Source organism: Ruditapes philippinarum, unplaced genomic scaffold (assembly GCF_026571515.1).
Source record: "Ruditapes philippinarum isolate M1 unplaced genomic scaffold, ASM2657151v2 ctg1142_1_1_1_1, whole genome shotgun sequence".
Taxonomy (NCBI): Eukaryota; Metazoa; Mollusca; class Bivalvia; order Venerida; family Veneridae; genus Ruditapes; species Ruditapes philippinarum.
In genome coordinates this window covers 86577-93674 of record NW_026856769.1, presented here as the reverse complement: position 1 = coordinate 93674, position 7098 = coordinate 86577, and the positions used below count along the sequence as shown (strand labels likewise).

Here is a 7098-nt window from a genome sequence, read left to right as displayed (position 1 = left end):
ATGGGCTAGTAGCCATTAAGTAGACAAAAGAAAATAACAAAGAAAATAGCCACGAAAACCAAAATGTTGGAACGTACGAATAAACTCATGTAACGGTATGGGATGATTATTGTATTCATTTTGTTCAGACCTGTATTGTTGGGGAAAATTTTGCTTATGCGGCGAAAGTTTGTCGCTTAGGTTAATTTTAGATCAAAGAAAATTAAAAAAAGGTAACGTCAGCTCGGGGAGAACTCTGTCTGTCCGTCAGTCACAAAAAGTGTTCGAACTCAAAACCTAGAGTTTCCAATTCATATATACTTAAAATCAGTACCCTCGTTTAGTTATGCATATCGTCAGAATTTTACAGTCCCGTGATTTTTATCAGAGAAAGTGTCCTTTAATTAAATATACTTTTTAAAGTTTTGTCTCGGCTACTTCTATTATACTACTTATGCAACTGCTATGAATCTTTTCAGGAGCGATCAGTCTTCAAGTTGTTCCATAAATTCCACTTGTTGTCTAGTTGAATCACTTTGACTGAGTATGGCCCTTGAATAATAAAAGCGTATTGGCCTGTTGATAATATTTGTGTCTCCTGCATAGTGACTCTATCATACTGTAAAGTAGCTGCGACATATATGGACAAACTGTCCAATAACTCTTTCTCTTCAAATGCGTAATGTATATTTACTAATAATTATGAAATTTGGTTATTATTCACAGTGATTAAGAGTGTGTTGGGCCATGCACATGTTTTACAAAGAAGAGATTTAACTGTTCGAAAATATTTCAAATTTGTTGAACAAACAGAAGATGAAGTTTTCGGCACAAATATCCCACAAACAGTTGTTATTCCTGAAATAGACATTCGAATACTTAGATTTATTCAACAAAATGAGAAATTTAAGGAAATTGTTGAACAAGAATTACTTAGTCATCACGCTCAGGTTTATTGGCCAAAGGGAGGATCCGACAGTTGCGAAGTCAGAATCAACTGCATTGTTGATGAATCAAACATTTTGTCCAATAGATTTATCTTGAGATGGGAACAAGAAATTAGAGAATTTTTCAAATACTTGATGGACAAGATTTATGTCCATTGTATCACCTTAATCGGTGAATTTAATTTTGATGATTCGTGTGTTGAATGCACTGCAGACAATGAAGAAAACATACTTGTTCTATTCGACAAAGGTAAATCTATGATAACTTTTGTGGGTACATCTCCAAAGCTAGCTTCCACCTTACGATCCGAGCATAACTTCTCAGGGGATGCCGAGGAAGAGTTGAAAGTGGAGAAAGTGTTTCTTGCACATGCAGTTGAATTTAAAATGTTCAGATCACTGGGATATAGAGAGAAAATAGCAACGGAAGTGCCACACATTTGTATAAAGGAGAGGAAGGATGATTTAGCTGTTGAATTAGAAGGGAATCTGTTAGATGTAAGGAAAGCAAAACTAATAATGCTTGATATAAAGAACGAGTTTAAAACTGTATTTTTCTACCCATTATCAGCATTATCGTCGAATCTGTACTCGAATTTGCCGACAGTCGATTTTGTAAACAAAAGGCTACAGGATGCTGGTTTGGATTGCATCTGGAGTGTTTCTCATACAAAATTAATCTTATGTTGCCAAAACAAGTTTGATTCTGAAATATGCATGGATGTTATTAAAGCATCAGTCATTGATGATGTCATTCATCAGCACACAAATAAAGTTGAAAGCTGTGACTTGCGTCTTGTAGAAAAAAAGATAAATGAAATCGAGGCAAAGTACCCAGGAAAAGTTGCTATATCGTTAACAGTAGATAACAAGATTCATCTCTGTTCAACGAAAGACATACGGGAGGTCATTCTGGAAGAGTTTAGGGCAACCATACAAAAGCAGAATGATTCAAATGCATGTCGTTCTAAAGGTGAGAATATAATTTACTAAAAGTGTCCATTAGATTATAATCTAACTTATCAGCCTTTGTAATAATGAAAACCTTTACTGAAATGCATTTGCTGATGCGCCCATATAAATATTTAGGTCAATGCAAAAATAAGACAAGTTCATTCTCAGTTAAATAAAATGGACCCACTCAGATAATCAAACCTTATTCGAAAATCCAAATTACTTCCCAAAATTCGAAATCCTTCCCATCTTTACAAATGTACCATCATATGATATTGATTTTTTAACAGTTTTGCAGTCTTTTATTAAGACCACATTCAGTAACATTATAATTATTTAGTTTGCAAACAAATATAATTTATTTCTTGCATTTGTGAAACAAAAGCACAAGGTCCTTTGAGGTTTGATAAGACACCACCAAAATCGTAAGATTGACGTACGACAATCGTACGATAAAAAACGGTCAAAAAATTTAGGTTATCTTATTGTACGATTTTGATCTACAATGGCGTACTGCCGATCGTAAGACTGTCTAATTTACGCAATCATACGTTCAACCTAAAATCGTAGAATTTTCATGGACATAGGATTCTTACGCTTGCTTACTAGCACGTACGTTCCCTAAAAGGAGATATGACGCATTTTAATGTCAATATTGAAAGACGACGTCTGATGCAATTCAGCACAAACTAGATGAACTGGACTCCTGATTAGCATGATTTGCTCATCAGAAAGTGTGTAGGTTCTGCTGTGACGACAGGAAAGTTGATGTTATCACTAAAAGCTGCTGATATAGCACTATTATAAAAAAGTAACCAGCAATGTATTTTGTAGGAAATTGATCTTGATTTTTGATATTTTACCATTATATATTTTTAAACAACAAATAAAAAAACTTCTAAACAAAGAGCAAACTTTGATCATTTGAATGATTTGTTTAGCTGACTATTTTATCAAAAATAGATCTTTTACCCAAAAAACGTAATGTTTTGTTGAATGTCAACCATTCTCTTCTTCTGTAATGCCCCCCCCCCCCCCCCCCCCAATTTCGAAGAAGATGGGGTATATTGTTTTGCTAATGACGGTCTGTCTGTCCGTCGGTAGACAACATGGTTTCCGCTGATTATCTTGAAAACTATTCATCAAAATGTCTCAAAGTATTCTTATTTCACATATTAATTGGTCATAACTAGTAAATGTAGTAGATGACACCTACTGATTTTGGGGTCACTAGGTCAAAGATCAAGGCCACAGGTTTCTTAAATGTCCGAATGGCTTATTGGTTACAATTCCTCGCAAAGTCTTCTTATTTCACATATTGATTGGTCATAACTAGTAGAAGTGTCTATTGATTTTGGGATCACTAGGTCAAAGGTTAAGGTCACAGGGGTCTCAAATGTCAGAATAGTTTCCGCTGATTACCTTGAAAAGTATTCATCACAAAGTCTTCATATATCACATAGTGATTGGAAATAGATGATTCCTGTTGATTTTGGGGTCACTAGGTCAAAGATTTAGGTCACAGGGGCCTTAAATGTCAGAATGTTTTCAGCTAATTATCATGGTTACTATTTATCACAAAGTCTTCATATTTCACATACTGATTGGTCATGACTAGTAGATGACCTTTTTATGTTCCTTGAAATTTTCGGGAGAGCATATAGTCGTCGGGTTGTCTGCCGTCACTCCGTCCGTGCGTACGTACGTCCCGAATTCGTGTCCGGCACATAACTTTTTTATTTGAAGTCAGATTTTGCAACTATTCCACAGAAGTAATCACCATATTGAGACGTGTCGAGCGCAAATTTGGGTCGCTGCCTTAAAGGTCAAGGTTACAGCATGACCTTGAAGCAAAATCGTGTCCGGCCCATAACCTCTTTATTTGAATTCGGATTTAAACAACTATTTCACAGAAATGATCACCATATTGAGGCGACGTGTCGCGCGCAACATTTGTGTCCCTACCTTGAAAGTCAGGGTCACAGCATGTCATTGCAGCAATGCCTCAAAATCGTGTCCGACCCATAACTTCTTTATTTGAAATCGGACTTTACAATTATTTCACAGAGATGATCACCATATTGAGACAACGTGTTGCGTGCAACATTTTGGTCCCTACCTTGAAGGCCAAGGTCTAAGCATGTCCTTGCATCAATGCAGCAAAATCGTGTCCGACACATAACTTCTTTATTTGAAATCGGATTTTACAACTATTACACAGAAATGATCACCATATTGAGACGACGTATCGCGCGCAACATTTGGGGGTCAATACCTTGAAGGTCAAGGTCACTGCATGAATTTACAGCAAAATCGTGTCCGACCCATAACTTCGTTATTTTAAGTTGGATTTTACAAGGTCACAGCATGACCTTACAGCAAAATCGTGTCCGGCCCAAGTTTTCGTTATTTCGTTATTAAGTCGGAATTTACAACTATTTCAAAGAAATGAAAACATATTGAGACGACGTGTCGCGCGCAACATTTGGGTTGTTTTAACACTGAACTTTGTCTGAGACATTATCTTACACAACAAGAGGTATACCTTCCTGTGTCCAAAACCTATTCGGGGAGCATCACCCGGTTCAACCGGCTCTTGTTGATTTTAGGGTCACTAGGTCAAAAGTCAAGGTCACAGGGGCATTGAATGGTCGTATTATTTGCTTATTATCTTTCTTACTTTTAATCACAAAATCTTTATATTTCACATAATGATTCGTCATAAATAGTAAATGACTTCTATAGATTTTAGGGTCTTCAGTTGACAGGGTCTTCATATTTCACATACTGATTGGTCATAACCAGCGGATGACCTGTATTGCTTTGAGGGTGAGACCTAGTTTCTGAACACAAGTGACCAATATTCTAACTTGATCTGGAAAGCATTGAAACAACCTTTCTGACCTGTATCCAGGATAGTTGGATTGGAACAGTAGCCTTTAGAGTGTTAACAAGGGTTTTCTATTTTGGGGTTGTGTGACCTAGTTTTTTACCTCAGATGATCCATATTCGAACTTGACCGAGAAATCATTAAAACAATCTTTCTGACTGATTTCCAGGATATTTGGATCAAAACAGCCACTGGAATGTCAACAAATTTTTTTTATTTTTAGCTCCTGTAACTTAGTTTTTCATCCGAGATGACCCGTGTTCGAACTCATCTAAGCAATTACTTAAACAAGTAGTCTGATCAAACCAAGTTTCGTATCTTTATGTTAAAAAAACAAGAAAGTTGGTCGATATAAAAATATCAAAAGTAAGTCCACTGATATCAAAATTCAATAAAGCATAAAAAAGAAACACCCTTGGTCCAAATTTCTTGTCTGTACGTCAACTAACAAGACAGAAGGTCAAATGATATCTTAAGTAAGTCAACTGCTATCAAAATTTATTTTAACTATAAGAAATTACACCCTTGGTCCAAATTTAAAGTCTATACTTAAAAAAACAAAAACGTAGGCCAAGCAATGTCAAAAATATTTAAAGTAGGTAGGCTGTTAAGAGTTTTCGACTCGGCAACATAAATGTCACGTATTGTCCGAATTATAAGTGTGTAAGTCAAATACAAAATTGTAGGTCAAGCCATATCAAAAATATCACAAGTAGGTCAGCTGATATCGAAATTCAATTAGGCATCAAAAATTACACCCCACCCCATGGTCCTTAATTCAAGTCTGTTTGTCAAAACGAGCAAGTAGGTCAAATGGTGACAATTATATCAAAAGTCGGTCAGCTGATATCAAAATTAAAATCAATATCAAAAATTACATACATAAAACCCAAAAAGGTTGGTCAGGTGATGTCAAAAAATATCAAAGATAGGCCAGTTGATATCTAAAGTCAGTTCAGGAAAAAAAATACGCCCCTTGTCAAAATTTCAAGTTTGTACATCAAAAATTGAGAAACAAGGTCAAATGATATCATTAATATCAAACGTAGGTCAGTTAATATCAAATTTAATTCAGAATTAGAAATTACATTCCTGGTCCAAATTGCAAGTCTGTCAAAACACAAGAAAGTAAGTCAAATGGTTAAACAAAATATCAATAAGTCGGATTGACTCTAAACTTGGTAACTATGTGCTTCTTTCAATAACCCAAAGTGCAGTGCACAAGAATCGTTACTCTGCTTACTTGTTACTTCTTAATTTTTGAATCATTGCCCTTTGTTAACCTTCATACTTAAATTTTGTCCGGGCCATTTCTCCTAAACTTTAAAAGCTATGAACTTGAAACATCATAGGATATTAGATTTTATGATGAAGTGCAATAACAAGAACCGGTACTCTGCACTGCTTATTTTGTGAGTTATTTTCTTTGTATATTTTCATATTTCATTTTTGTCCGGGCTTTTTCACCTAAACTATAAAAGCTTTTGACATGAAAACTTCAGAGGCTGATAGAGCTCAATGAGATGATGTGCAGTGCAAAACAATTGGGTACTCTATGATTTTTTAGTTATTACCCTTTGTTTATTTTCTTACTTTATTTTTATCTTGGCCATTTCACATAAGCTATAAAAGCTATGGACTTGAATCTTCAGAGGATGATAAATCTTACTGAAAAGAAGTGCAGTGAATAAGGATAGGTACTCTGTACTTCATGATGTTAGTGTTATTACCCTTTGTTAATTATATTACTTTTTTTTGCCAATTCTCCTTCACAAAAAGCTATTGACTTGAAACTGCAGAGGATGATAGATCTCATTGAGAAGAAGTGCAATACACAAGAACTTGTACTCTGCATTTCTTGATTTTTGAGTTTTTGTCCTTTGTTTATTTTCTTATTACCTTATAGGCTTGTCCAGCACATAACTTTATAAGTTTGATTGACTCCAAATTGGTATGTAAACATTTTTCATTGACCTAAAGTGCAGTTTTTAAGAGTCCATCACAGAGTCCTCCATTTGATTTCATGGTATTTTTATTTTTGATAATATTACAGTTTTATTAATCCTGATGTAACATAGTTACAATCAGTTCAAATACCACTAAAATTCAAGGTACATGTACATTGTAAAAGCGGTGTTTATGAATAACCTATATTTAAGAAGAAAATGTCTAAGTGATAGCTATACTGTTCATAAGGCGACGTATCCGGCTTGCGGGGTTCTAGTTTAGCTATATGTCTGTCTGACATCCACTCAACATAGTGGTTATAATTTCTTGACTCATAGTCATCATCATTCTTAGCACCTGGAACATTGGTTACTTAAGTCC

The 7098-nt window shown here is 35.1% G+C and overlaps 1 protein-coding gene across 1 annotated transcript in view; it reads left to right on the top strand.

Moving 5' to 3' along the window:
- The first annotated feature begins 781 nt into the window (after positions 1-781).
- Positions 782-7098, top strand: part of LOC132747656 (uncharacterized) — a 58009-nt gene continuing 51692 nt past the window's right edge. The window contains exon 1 of the mRNA XM_060737101.1: positions 782-1899. The gene's annotated coding sequence lies outside the window, so the exon portion shown is untranslated. The remainder of the gene's footprint in view (positions 1900-7098) is intronic.